This window comes from Bubalus bubalis, chromosome 2 (genome assembly GCF_019923935.1).
Source record: "Bubalus bubalis isolate 160015118507 breed Murrah chromosome 2, NDDB_SH_1, whole genome shotgun sequence".
NCBI classification, from domain to species: Eukaryota; Metazoa; Chordata; class Mammalia; order Artiodactyla; family Bovidae; genus Bubalus; species Bubalus bubalis.
The window spans coordinates 12,178,213-12,192,874 of NC_059158.1; the positions used below are offsets into that span (position 1 = coordinate 12,178,213).

General features: G+C 41.6%; 1 long non-coding RNA gene across 1 annotated transcript in view; it reads right to left on the reverse strand.

Moving 5' to 3' along the window:
* The window catches only part of LOC123329076, a 35,505-nt gene extending 21,391 nt beyond the window's left edge, over window positions 1–14,114 (reverse strand). The window contains exon 1 of the long non-coding RNA XR_006544224.2: window positions 13,981–14,114. This is a non-coding gene — a long non-coding RNA (uncharacterized LOC123329076). The remainder of the gene's footprint in view (window positions 1–13,980) is intronic.
* Window positions 14,115–14,662: the final 548 nt, after the last annotated feature.

Genomic DNA, 14,662 nt, shown 5'->3' on the forward strand with positions numbered 1-14,662 from the left:
CCACTGAAAGACTGAAAAGATAACCACAGAACGGGAGAAAATATTTGCAAATCATGTATCTGTTAAGGGTTTAATGTTCAGAATATATAGAAAGAATTCTTACAAGGCAACAAATAACTCAAAAAATGAGCAAAGTAACTGAATAGAATTTCCCCAAAATAAGATTTACAAAAGGCCAACAAACACATGAAAAGATGTTCACAGACATTAGTTATTATGCAATGAAATGCAAAACAAAGTCACAAAAAAATACCACTTTAGTCTAAGATGGCTATAACCAAAAAAAAAAAAAAAAGAAAAAGAGAGAGAGAGAGAGAGAAAGAGAGATAAAAACAAATATAGATGACCTCAGTGTGTTTAGTAAAGTAATAGACATACCCTAACCCCTTGGCCCCAAACACGGGAATTTTGGGGTAATAGACTGACAGCTTTGTTGTTTGCACAATTATAATCTGCATTGTATACACAAAGGATACAGCTACGTTTTGTTTAATCTGTACTTTCTAAATATAAAAAAAAGGGGAAATGGGGTATATATCAATTTTTGTCTAATCTGTTTGAAACATGAATTCTATTTGTTTAAAATTAGGGCTTTACTCCTTTTTCTGTAAGTCTCTTGTGATCCTTTGTAGAAACTTCTCCTTAAACCCCAGTTAAGTCCATTCTCTGGTAATAGCTTGGTTTCATATTCTACTTAACAATTTAAATAAACTGAAATATTTCTAAAATGGGAAAAACAAGGTGATTCCATTTACTATTTTGCCTGGCTGTCGACTAAGAGGCTAGATGTCATGGCACGTGGTTGCATGGAGAGATTGGCTTGTAGGCTGTAGAACTGTCTGGTTTCTTCTTGAATTGGGGAAGAGACAAGTCTCCTACAGTCCTTATTGTCAAAAGAGGAATAGGATCATGTACTATCCTGATCTTACATAAACCACAGATGGCTGTCACAGTATCTCTAGATAGGGAAAAGGTAAGAAGTATTTCCAGGATCTCACTATAGGAGGTGGAGACAGGCTGCAATATTCTTTTGCCCGGTTCCTAAGACTTTCCACTCCACCACACTATAGTCCAAACTTCTCAGCCAGATGTTCAAAGCTCTTCACGATCTGATACCACCTATTTAAACACCTATTTCAAAACTTCATAATTTCAGTTTCCTGCCATAGTCAGGCTGATTTTCCTTTCAGCTTGCAAACATGGCTTTTCTTTCCTAACTTCAAGCCTTAGGTTATTTCCCCCTTCCTGACTTTTATCACCCACTTTCCTGTCTCAGCATATAGTGATTCAATCCTTCACCATCTTCAGAATGCAATTTGGTCCCCATGTCATTCATGAAAAATTCTGGACCCTCTCCAACTCCTGCATAATTGATACTTATTAAAAATAAATAAATAAAAATCCCATTGAGACTAATTATTTGTATAACTAATCTGGGTCCTTCACCATTGTTTGACACAACGGTTAGACTTAGTCAATTTCTATTTCACCCTCTTTCTGTAACCTCAGCACCACTGATATTTGGAGCCAGATAATTCTTTGTCATGAGGGGCTGTCATGTGTACTGAGTTTATTGACCTCCCTAGCTTCTACCCACCAGTTGCCAGTAGCATTCACCCTCCAGCTATGACAACCAAAAAAGTCTCCAACATTACCAAATGTCTCCAGGGCAGTGGAGAGGGGAAGAAACTCACTCCCAGGGGAGAACCACTCCTAAGGTACCTCTCTGAACCTCAGAGGCAAGAAGGCTGAAAACCACATTTCTCAGACTATTTCATCTAGAATTCAGGGCAGGAAATAGGTTTTGACAAGCAGGTGAACTTGTGCTAGATTTGAAAGGCTACAGTGAGGTGGGGACGATATTCCTCTACCTTTGGCTGGTTTCAAATGACAGAAAGGGTTGTGAGGATGCAAAATATTTCTTCAGCAATATTCCACATCCATTCTCCTGGGTGTTGAAAGGAAGCTGTGTGTGTGTGTGTGTGTGTGTGTGTGTGTGTGTGTGTGTGTGTAGGGGGCGTGGGGTGGGATGAGGCGTGGCTGGGCTCAGTGTTCCACATCCTAGTATCCAGTTTTTCTCAGTATTAAGAGACAATTTCCATAATTGCCCAGTGCTGGCCACTTCCAGATTCCAACTTCCCGAGTCCCGAATAGCAGTTGTTAAGGCGAGGTTTTGAACTCAACAGATGCACTGGTGCCTAGCTCCCTGGTGGTCAGTTCTTTAATGTTAAAGGAGTCAGCCCCGGGGCCCGTTGAAAGTGAACTCCTGAAATCTTCCACAATTTTTTACGCACCTAGTTCACTTCATCCATCGTTTTTTTCTGAATAAAGTAGCTAGTTTCTCTTTCCTGCACTGAACCCATATAATGCCTTACCTATGATTACTTTACTCTTTCACTAACTTCCTTTCTTTCTGAGTAGTTAAGCTTTTCACAGGGAAGAATTACACTTCTTTTTCTCATCTGCCTCCCATAATCGTCATCCAGGGCTTTGTTCAGAGTGGGAAGAGGAAAGCAATTCGATTCATTTGCGTCTGGAGCTCACTGAAAACTTGCTCAATGAATATAATCTTGGAAGAAGGGATGGAAAAAAGAGACACACACCCCTCAACCGAGTTCTCCCTCTTCCTCAGTGTGTTATAGAACCCAGACGTGCACATCTGATCCAGGAGAGAAAAATTGCTTCTAGTGGGAAACGGTTGTGAGACTTTCTTTCTAATGGGCTCAATCATACACTCCATTCCAGGCAAACGGCCATGTAAAATATTCAGAACACACACTCTCCCTAGAATAATATCAACCAGGCATTTGGCTCTAAACATCTATTCGCTGATGACTCCCAGGTTTACTTCCCCAGGCCTGGCCATTTTCCTGGACCCCAAACTTGTGTACATAAACGCCGATTTGACATCTCCATTTGGATATCTGATGTTCACATTAAATGCAACATGTGCAAAACCAAACCTTCTTCTCCTAGCCCAGGCTGCCTCTTTCACTGTCTTCTGCTTCTTCTCTTGTAAATGCCAACATCCACGCATCCACGCATGTCAAAAGCAACTAGAAATAAAGACTAATTTCTCCCTTTCCCTCAACTTCCACTGTCAGACTATCAGCCATTCTGTGTTTTAACTCAAAAATCTATCTAAAATCCATCCACTTCACTCCATCTCTGCTGCTCACTGACTCAATGGACATGAGTTTGAGCAAACTCCGGGAGATACTGAAGGACAGAGACACCTGGCGGGCTGCAGTTCATGGGGCCACAGAGTCAGACACAACTTAGCGACTGAAAAACAAATGCTGCTGCTGCTGTCCCCTTGGTTTAAGCCACCACCGCCTCTCATTTCCTTACTGGGCTCAATGCTTTCTCTCTTACTGCCATACTTTGAAACAAAAATTAGATCATGTCTCTATTCTGTTTAGGTATGTCCTGTAGCTTCTCATCAGAATAAAATCAACACCCTTTTATCCAGGGAACAAAGCTTTACATGATGTAGCCACTGCCCAGCTCTCCAAACTCACTCTGTCCCGTTCTCACTTTCTGCTCCAGCCCCAGGTCTTTCTTGTGCTCCCTGATTTCTCAAGCCTTTTACGATGTCTTTGCACTTGCTTATCTTATCATATTGTATACAAAGGTCTGTACAGTCAAAGCAATGGTTTTTTCCAGTAGTTGTGTACAGATGTGAGAGCAGGACAATAAAAAAGGCTGAGCACTGATGCCTTCTAGCTGTGGTGCTGGAGAAGACTCTTGAGAGTCCCTTGGACCAAACAAGGAGATCAAACCAGTGAATCCCAAAGGAAATCAACCCTGAATATTCACTGGAAGGGCTAATGCTGAAGCTGAAATTCCAATACTTTGGCCACCTGATGCAAAGAACTGACTCATTGGAAAAGACCCTGATGCTGGGGAAGACTGAAGGCAAGAGAAGGGGATGACAGAGGATGAGATGGTTGGAGATGGCATCACCAACTCAATGGACATGAGTTTGAGTAAGCCCTGGGAGTTGGTGACAGATGGGGAAGCCTAGTGTGCTGAAGTCCATGGGGTCACAAAGAGTTGGACATGACTGAGCAGTTGAACAACATCTTATCCCTATTCAGGCTCTTTGGATGTCTAATTCATTTCCGCTTTCAGATCTTGGCTCACATGTCATCGTTCAGATATGTTTTGCTTCATCAGCCCATCATAAGTAAACCCCAGCCTCTAAGTCATTCCTATCCTATCACCCTGTTCATTTCCCTTGCATTCATCAGTATCTAAACTGCCTTGCCTACTTCTGTTTTCTTGTGTATTCCCTGCGCCCTGCCCAACCCTCCCCCCAACCAATTAGACCAGAGCTCTCATTAGTGCAGGACCATGTATTTGTCTCACCACTGCGTCTCAGCACCTGAAAAGGAGCTTGGCACATTACAGGCCCTCAGGAAATATTGACAGTTATTGAAGGAATGAGTGGTTGAATATGTTCTTATCCAGGTTATTTCATTCTGGCAACATACATAATACATGAAATTTACCACCTGAACCATTTCCAGCGCTCTCTTTGGTGGCATTCAGTACAGTCACATGGTTGTGCAGGCATCACCACCATCCATCTCCAGATCTCTTTTCATTTTGCAAAATGAAAATTCCGCACCCCAGAAACAATAACTTCCTGTTCTTCCCTCCCTCCAGACCTTGGGGACCGCCATTCTACTTTCTTTCGCTATGAATTTGACTACTCTCGGAACCTTATACAACTAGAATCCTACAGTATTCGCCCTTTGGTGACTGGTTTAGTTCATTTAGCACAGTGTTAACAAAATTCATCCATGTTGTAACATGTGTCAGAATTTCCTCCTTTTTAAAGGTTGAATAATAGTCCAATGCATGTATAGACCGCATTTTGTTTACCAATTCATCCTTCTATGTATACTTGGGATGCTTCCACCTTTTGGCTATAATGAATAATGCTATGAACATGTGTGTGCAGATACCTCTTTGAAGTCTGGCTTTCAATTCTTTTGGGTATATACATATCCAGAAACAGAATTTCCGATAATTCTACTGTTAATATTTTGAGGAACTGCCATACTGTTTTCCATAGCAGCTGCATCTTTTTACATTCCCACTAACAGTGCACAAAGTTTTCAGTTTCTCTACATTCTTGTCAATGTTTGTTATTTTGTTTTGTTTTATTTTCTTATAGTAGCCACCCGAATGGATGTGAGGTAATCTCATTACAGCTCTGATTTACATTTCCCTAATGATTAGCTATGTTGAATGCCTTCTCAAGTACTTTTTGGCCACTTGTATATCTTCTTTAGAAGATATTTTGCATATTTTAAAATCAAGTTTGTTGTTGTTACTGAGTTGTGGGGGTTCTTTATATATTCTGGATGCTAAACTGTTACACGATATACAATTTGCAAATATTTTCTCTCCTGTGGATTTCCTTTTCATTCAAGGGATTGTATCCTTTGATGAACAGAGATTTAAATTTTGGTGTAGTCCAGTTTATCTATTTTTTTTTTCTTTCTTTGCCTGAGCTTTCAGTGTCATATCCAAGAAATCATTGCTAAATCCAATGTCATGAAGCTTTCCTCCTACATTATCTTCTAAGAACTTTATAGTTTTACCTCTTATGCTCAGATCTTTGATCAATTTTAAATTAATTTTGCCATATAATGTAAGATAAGGGTCCAACTTCATTCTTTAGCTTATGGATATCCAGTTTTCCCAAAACCATTTTTTGGAAAAGACTGTCCTTTGCCCAATGAATGATCTTGACATTACAAAAAATATTTGTCCATGTATATGAGATTTATTCTGGGTTTTCCATTCTAGTTCATTGGTCTTGTTGTTGTTTGTTCAGTCATGTCCGACTCTTTGTGACCCTGTGGTCTGCAGCATGTCAAGCTCCTCTGTCCTTCACTATCTCCTGGAATTTGCTCAAATTCAAGTCCATCGAGTCGGTTATGCTATCTAACCACTTCATCCTTTGCCGCCCCCTTCTCCTTTTGCCTTCAATCTCTCCCAGCAACAGGGTCTTTTCCAAGGAGTCAGTTCTTCAATCGGGTTGCCAAAGTATTGGAGCTTCAGATTCAGCATCAGTCCTTCCAATGAATATTCAGGGTTGATTCCTTTAGAATTGACTGCTTTGATTTCTTTGCTGTCCAAGGGACTCTTCATTGGTCTATATATCTGTATTTATGCAAGTACTACACTGTTTTGATTACTGTGACTTTGTAGTAATTTTGGAATCACGAAGTGTGAGATCTCCAACACTGCCCTGCTTCAAGACTGCTTTGGTTATTCAGGGTTCCTTGAGATTTCATGTGTATTTTAGAATGGATTTTTCTATTTCTGCAAAAAAAAAGATCAGGATTTTGATAGGCATTGCACTGAAGCTGTAGACCATTTTGGGTGGTACTGATTTTTTAATAGTATTAAGTCTGCTGTTAAATTCTGTTTCCTACAATCTTGTTAAGAATTTTTCATCAATATTCATCAGGGTCTGTAGTTGTCTTTTCTTGTAGTGTCTTTGTCTGGCTCTAGTATTAGGGAGATGTTGCCCTCCTAAAATGAGCTTGGGAGTGTTCCCTCCTCTTCAAGTTTTGGAAGAATTTGAGGAGGCTTGATGTCATTCTTCTTTAAATGTTTGGTAGAGTTTGCCAAAGAAGCCATCTGGTCTTGGGCTTTTCTCTATTGGGAAGCTTTTTATTACTGATTAAATTTCCTTACTAGTTATAGTTCTGTTCAGATGTTCTATTTCTTCACAGTTGAGTCTTGATAGGTTGGGTTTCTAGGAATTTGTCCCTTTCATCCAGGTTATTCAATTTCTCGGCCTACGATTGGTCACAGTGCTCTCTGACAATCCTTTTTGCTTCTGTAAAATTGGTAGTCATGACTTCTCTTTCATTTCTGATTTTAGTTATTTAAGCACTCTCACTCACTCTTTTTTTCTTAATACAGGGAAAGATTTGCCAATTTTACTTATCTTTTCAAAGAACCAATTCTTGATTTTGTTCCCTTACCCACTTTTTCAGAATTTTTATTTAAAGAGAGGTGGGATGAAAAGAAAATAAACACTTTAAAGATAATTATAAACTTGACTGTGTAAGAAAGGAAAGAATTGTTGAACTGAAAATGGTATTGTCACCACTTAGGTATAAAATTGGAAAGGTTTTTTTTCATTCTTTATTCCAGACACAGCCAAGCATGGAAAAGAGGGGCTTTATTGTGATCTTTGTGCAAAGCAGATAATTTTTTAGCTTATATTTACATATGCACTTACTATGTACCACATGCTATTCTAAGCACTTCACATATATGAACTTGTTTAACCTAATGAAATAAGTGTTATTATTAGTCCCATTTTCCAGATGAATAGACTGAGAGAGAGCGTTTAGGTCATGCCTAGTAAATGTCAGAATTGTGATTTCCACTTAGGGAGGCCAGCTTCAGAGTTGCTATACTACTACTAAGTGCATCCTTTTGATGGATGACATACACACAAATTGGCCTTTCTTTTAAAGAGGTCTGAGTGCGATGGCACCCCACTCCAGTACTCTTGCCTGGGAAATCCCACGGATGAAGGAGCCTGGTGGGCTGCAGTCCATGGGGTCGCGAAGAGTCGGACACGACTGAGCGACTTCACTTTCACTTTTCACTTTCATGCATTGGAGAAGGAAATGGCAACCCACTCCAGTGTTCTTGCCTGGAGAATCCCAGGGACAGGGGAGCCTGGTGGGCTGCCATCTCTGGGGTCGCACAGAGTCAGACATGACTGACGCGACTTAGCAGCAGCAGCAGCAGAGTGCTATTTAGAAGTTACCAATGAGATGGCCTTGAAATATGTTATTCCAGCCCAGAAAGTTTGTTCTTCGAGCTTTAGGGTCCAGGTCTTCTCTACTCCAAGCTTTCTTCCCAGTGTCTGGACATTCATTTGAATCACCGTGATGGACACATTACTTGCTAAGCTCTATAATCACTCTGATTCAACCAGTGTCAGGGTCATGCAATGCCAACATGACACCATGCTGGGCCCTTGGGTGTGCGTGATCAGCTTTCCCTTAGGTCTTCCCTCTTCTGCCCCTCCCATCTGCCATGGCACCTGTCCCATTTTCAGACCTATTGTGCTCCCCTCATATTGTTGCGTTGGGCTCAGCAAGTCTCTCAAATAAAACCTGACTGCTGCCTTTACTTCAAGGCTGAACAACTTGATAAGGCTTGTTTTAAAAGGTCATTCTTGTTATTCATTGAAAACAACAGTAGCCAAAGCAAAACAGATTTGGGGCATCAGTGCCCTGGTCAGAACCTTCCTGGGAGTTGGTGGAGAGGAGAGCAGATGGAAGCCTATCTTGACACAACACTGGCCCATGGACCTGATGCAATAATCTGTAAGGACACACACGTGTGCGCACTAGTCACAGATTTCTTCTCCCTCCTGCTGGAACACTGAGTCAGGAAAAACATTCAGAGCTTGAGCCGGGATGTTGCTAGTGAAGCAGAGATTTCAGGTGAGAAGTAAATGTGCAGAGCGGAGGCAGTGACCTTTCTTATTTGCAGTGTTTTCATTCTGCAGCTTGCGCGGCAGGGACCCTGACATCAGACGCTCTGATGGCCCGAGGCTGTGTTGGAGAGGAAATAAATGAGCCTGCCCTACTTCCAGAGGCGCTAGTACTCCGTGTGCGGCATGGAAACCTGGGCAGGGCGAGATGTGTGTGGCCGAGCGACCTCTAGTGCCTGACACTGGGAGCTGCATCGCCTGCTCCCAAGGCAGAGGGAGTTTGAGGGGAATCCTGAGTTTAAAAAGCACAGGGTCTATTGTAAAGATTCTGTTTGTCCAGCACCGTCCAGGGTGTTAGGGAGGATTCAAAGGAATTACAACTAGGCAAACTTAAGGAGCTTATCCTCCGGCCTGGGGAAATCAAAAGAGCATATGGTTTCTGTATTGACATGATGTCATGGGAGGAGTTTCTGAGAAGGGAGAGGACACCACGGATCAGAGTAATCCAGGAAGCTGAACCTGGAAGGACGAGTGGACTTTACATGAAAAGAGGGAGGGCATCCTGGAAGGGGCGGAAAGCAAGCCAGCAGGAAGAGGAACCTTGACGATGCGGGGCAGAGATTTCCAATGACAGGATCTGTTAGTCCACAGTGTTAGGATGATTGACAGCAAAACCCAAGAATAGAAGATCCAGCCCCCTGAGGGTTCTCCATAGAGGACCCACCTCACCACCCAGCCTTTCCTGCTCTTCCAGTCAGAAGGGAGCCCAGGAATTGCTCTTTCTGCCCCCAATGCCTGGGGAACAATGGGCATGTGACAACATGACCAGGGGCTGCAAACTCAAATACAACCCGGGCCAAAGAGTCAATGCAAATGCCTGAAACAGATGGGTGGAGGGTTCTGGCACTTGGGAGATGTCCGATTTCGTTTTTAGCCAGCCTAGAGTCCTGAATTGCAGCAGGAAGGGGTGGAGGCTTCCTCCAATGGGCAGTGGTGACTCAGGCCTGGCTAGTTGTTATGCTCAGGAATGCAGGACCCAGTGCCAAGTATTCCAAGCCTGCACAGGAAGTACATTATATTAAAACTGTAGGTGAGGTCTCTCCATGTTTAAACTTTGGGTCAACTTTTTATTTTATTAATTTAATTTTTATTTTATATTGGAGTATAATTGATTTACAATGTTGTGTTAGTGTCAGGTGTATAGCATGTCAGGTGTGAATATTCAGTTTCATATATGTGTGTGTGTATATATATATATATATATATATCTCCATTCTTTTTCAGATTCTTTTCCCATGTAAGTTATCACAAAGTATTGAGTAGAAAGCATTGTACAGACCAAATAAACAGTTTGGCTTGCAGGCTGATCCTTTATGAATTGGGATTCAGATTGATCACATTTGTTCTAAAAAAATGTTGTAAGATGCTGAATTAACAGACAAGTTTTACTATAATTCTTATGATTTAGGGGAAATTACCGACTTTGGGAGCTGCTTAAATTTCTCTTTGGTGAGAGAGGGGACTGATTATTCTCTCATGAGGGCCTTGAAAAGAGCTTGGGCTGAGTTCCTGAAGCCCTTTGCTCCTCTCTCTCTGCCCCTCATTTGCAAGTCTGGTTACCTTTCTAACCCACTGTTTTCTTTGTTTTAATAGGTGTATAATTGACATGGGGCTTCCCAGGTGGTGCTACTGTTAAAGAACCAGCCTGCCATTACAGAAGACATAGACTTGGGTTTAATCCCTGGGTCAGGAAGATCCCCTGGAGGAAGGCATGACAAGCCACTCCAGTATTCTTGCCTGGAGAATCCCATGGACAGAAGAGCCTGACAGGCTACAATTCATAAGATCACAAAGAGTCGGACACAACTGAAGTGACTTAGCATGCACACACTCATATATAGTGCCCTGTCAAAAACCTTGACCCACAGAATCGTGGACATAGTAAAATGTTTTCCTTTCACACTATTAACTTTAGGGTTGGTTTGTTATGCAGAGAAAGTATGCAGAACATAACTGACATAGGTATAACTGACATATAATATTATACATATTAGTTTCAGGTGTACAGCATAATGATTTGGTATTTGTTTATATTGCAAAATCACCACAATTGGTCCAGTTAACATTCCTTACCACACATAGTTACAATTTTTTTCTTATGATGAGAACTTTTAAGATTTACTCTCCTAGCAACTTTCATATATACAGTGGTGTATCATTAACTATAATTACCATGCTGTACATTGCCATGGCTGATTTATTTTGTAACTGGAAGTTTGTACATTTTGACCACTTTCATCCATTTTGCCCACCCCCACTTCTAGTCTGTTTTCTGTATCTGGGGACTTTGGTTTTATCTTTTAGATTCTACATATAAATGAGATCATATGATATTTGAGCCTCTGTTTCTCATTAGTAAGATTGGCAATCTAATTAGTGGTCCTTTTAGCTCTACAATCTATGATTCCTAAGGCACCATCTAGATCTAAAATTCTATGATTCTTGTTCCAGTCTGAAAAAGGATATGCTTTCCAGCCAACTTCACATTACAGAAAGTTCATTTTGTGTGTTGGATTTCTGTCGTCCTTGAAGGGAGGCAGTGCAGAGTGCAAAATCATTAACCTTGGGCACACATTAGAATGAACTGGTGAGTTTTGCAACAAACCCAAAGCCAAGCCGCATTCAGAACCACCTGGGTAAACTAAAAGGACTCTGAGGATGGGTCCTGGGCATGGGGATGTTTTGATGGTTCCTCAGGTTATTTGAATGTGCAGTCAGGATTCAGAGCCACAGACGTAGGCAGAAGTAGACTTTCTAACCCAGGATCTAGAATTGAACAAACCTGGGCAGTGGCAAGCCACATTTGCAGCCTGAGGCAAAAGAAAAAAAGTCTGACCTCTAAGTGAGTAAATGAAAGTTGCTCAGTCATCTCCCACTGTTTGCGACCCCATGGACTATACAGTTCGTGGAATTCTCCAGGCCAGAATACTGGAGTGGGTAGCCTTTCCCTCCTCCAGGGGATCTTCCCAACCCAGGGATTGAATCCAGGCTTCCCACAATGCAGAGAGATTCTTCCCTCTGTAGAGGGAAGCCCCGACCTCTACTATACGCTTATCAAAACATCCTCCTCTAGTTCAGACAAAATGAGAAACGTTTATAAAATCTCTACAATCAGAAAGCAAGACTGCATATAACGTCTGTGTTGTCCAATCTGTTCATGAACTATGGTCAACACTGGGCATCAAGGCAGTGGAGACTGAAGGGCCTACAGTGCTGGGAGCAATGAGCTGCCTGAAAGCAATTGTCCCTGTTGCACAATAGTGTAGGGTCGCAACCAACAGTCTGTCTTTATTTCAAATTATGGTAATTTGTTCATCATGGATACTTTTGTATTCAGAATCTTTAAAATTATTGAGTTTAAATATTATTTACCTTGATTACTGAGTTTTTTGTGCCCCCTCCCTCTTACAGCTTGCACTGGAGAGCATTTCATTCATTCCATCCTAATCTGAATTCTGAACCTGAGTTTAAATTCTGCTTCTGTTTGGGTAGGTTACTTAACCAATCTAACCTCACTTACTTGTGTGTAACAACTGTAGTGTTGGAGAAGACTCTTGAGAGTTCCTTGGACTACAAGGAGATCCAACCAGTCCATTCTAAAGGAAATCAGTCCTAAATATTCATTGGAAAGACTGATGCTGAAGCTGAAACTCCAATACTTTGGCCACCTGATGCAAAGAACTGACTCATTAGAGAAGACCCTGATGCTGGGAAAGATTGAAGGCAGGAGGAGAAGGGGACAACAGAGGATGAGATGGTTGGATGGCATCAGCAACTTGATGGACATGAGTTTGAGCAAGCTCCGGGAGCTGGTGATGGACAGAGAAGCCTTGAGTGCTGCAGTCAATGGGGTCGCAAAGAGTCAGCTGAGCAACTGAACTGACTGACTGACTGACTTGTGTGTAAGATGCCATTCATGCCAGCTCTCCTATACAGCCCTGTGAAGTGTAAATGAGGTGATGTGGTGAAGTGCCCAGTGCAAAATGGGAAGACCCTATATGCCCTAATGTGGGTTGGCTAATATCACACACAAAGATTGCACAACACCATGGTTACCATGGTTCTCATATGTGTATTCCAAGAAACTTGTCTTCCCTGGGGTCTGTTGGTTCTAGGGTATAGGATTGGAATTATCTTGACATTGCAAACTGTCTCCAACCAAAGAATTCTAGACTAAAGGTGTTCAAGCTCTTCCATAAAATCCTAGGGATCTACAAATAACCTGATATTATTTAAGCTGATCAATTATTATATAATTGCCTAATGGGCATAATTATTTTCATCTATTTTATATCTTTGGATCTGTGCAAATTTTAATCAGTTTAAAGAAAGAGTCTGTAGATTTAAAATGTTTGAGAATTACTCTTCAAAATCCTGGTTCTCAAAGCTTAATGTCCATAAGTCATCTGTGCTCAGTCAAGTCCAGCACTTTGCAACCCCATGAACTCCTCTGTCCATGGAATTTTCCTGGCAAGAATACTGGAGTGAGTTGCCATGTCCTCTCCCGAGGATCTTCCTGACCCAGAGATCAATCCTGTGTCTCCTGCATTGCAGGCGGGTTCTTTACTGCTGAGCCACGGGGGAAGCCCTAAGTCATCTGGGAGTCTTGTTAAAATTCAGGTTCTGATTCAGCAAGTGTAACTGAGGTTCTGCATTTGTAAGAAGCACCCAGGCAGAAGTGGTTGCATCATTTGTGGGGCTCAGGAGGGAAGGAAATTTCAGGATTTCTTATTAAAAAATTAACAATTTCAAAATAGTGACAACAAAGTATTAAACCACGAGCAGAGTCCTTGAGGTCTTCTGCCTTTCTACAGGCCACATGCCCATGAAGCCACCCCTGCTCCCAGGAGAGGCCAGTGATTATACTTTAAGTAGAAAAGATCTAATCAGTGGTGTCCAGTAGAACTTCCTGTGATAATACAAATGTTCTATTCCTGTGCTATTCAATATAGCAGCCATTTAGCCACATGGGGCTGTTAAGCACTTGGAATGTGGCTAGTATGACTAAAACTAGTTTTATCAAATTTTAACTAAATTTAAATAGCTCCATGTGTCTGGTGGCTGCTATGTTCGACAACACAATTTGGTTGTCAACTTTCTTCGGCAGAAAACATGCTATTCTGGCATATTATCTGTCTCCAGGCTGCTTATGGAACATCACCTTCAAGGGAAGTCAGACGAGATCTTTTTCTTTATGCTTTAATAAATCTATTATTATCATTATTGGGTTGGAAAAGTTAAAAAAAAAAAAGTTTTTTCAAGTTTCTCCCTTACATCTTCCAGAAAAACTCTAACAAACTTTTTGACCAACCCAATATTATTTAATCTGACAGGCAGTGAATATTCTCATGGAAATATTCTCATGGAAAAAACCTGGTCTTTTGGTATGGCAATTTTTTTTTTTTTAACATTAAAAGCAATTTTCTACTTACCTTACTGTGGAAAAATATTGGCAATTCATGTTAAAAGTTTCTTGTCTCCCCTCAAGGGAAATGATTGACAGCCTTTAAGTGCTTGTCTGCATCTTTTAAGACGAAAGGGACTGACACTCTTCAAGAAGAACACACTTTCCTGCAGTCTGGCAATGTGACTTGATTCTCCTGATGTGAAGATAGTTTTCAGGTGTCTGAGCTTCTCACGGTGTTAACCCTCTGTGGTCAGACATCTTGCTTCTTGGACTGAGCATGCGCGGGAAGAACGCGTGATCTCGCGGGAGTGCCCCCAGGCTCACTGTTAAGAACCGAGAGGCGCTACAGTTCTGAAGGTGGAGTTTTGGGGGGTTTGTTTTTTTTTTTTTGGGCTGTGTGAAATCTTCAAGTTGCTAAATTGCCAATCTCCAGAGAGGTTTTCTGGTTTCCAAGCTCTGTTCAAGACTTCAAACTTTGTTTTTGAAACAGGATTAATTGGGCACTGAATGAGACGGGGAGACAAGAGAGATTTAAAATCTGACTTCTCGGGACTTCCTGATGTTCCAGTGGCTAAAACTCCGAGCTCCCATTGCAGGCGGCCTGGGTTCCAGCCACATGCTGTAGCTTGCTGCTGCTGCTAAGTCGCTTCAGTCATATCCGACTGTATGCGACCCCAGAGACAGCAGCCCACCAGGCTCCCCCATCC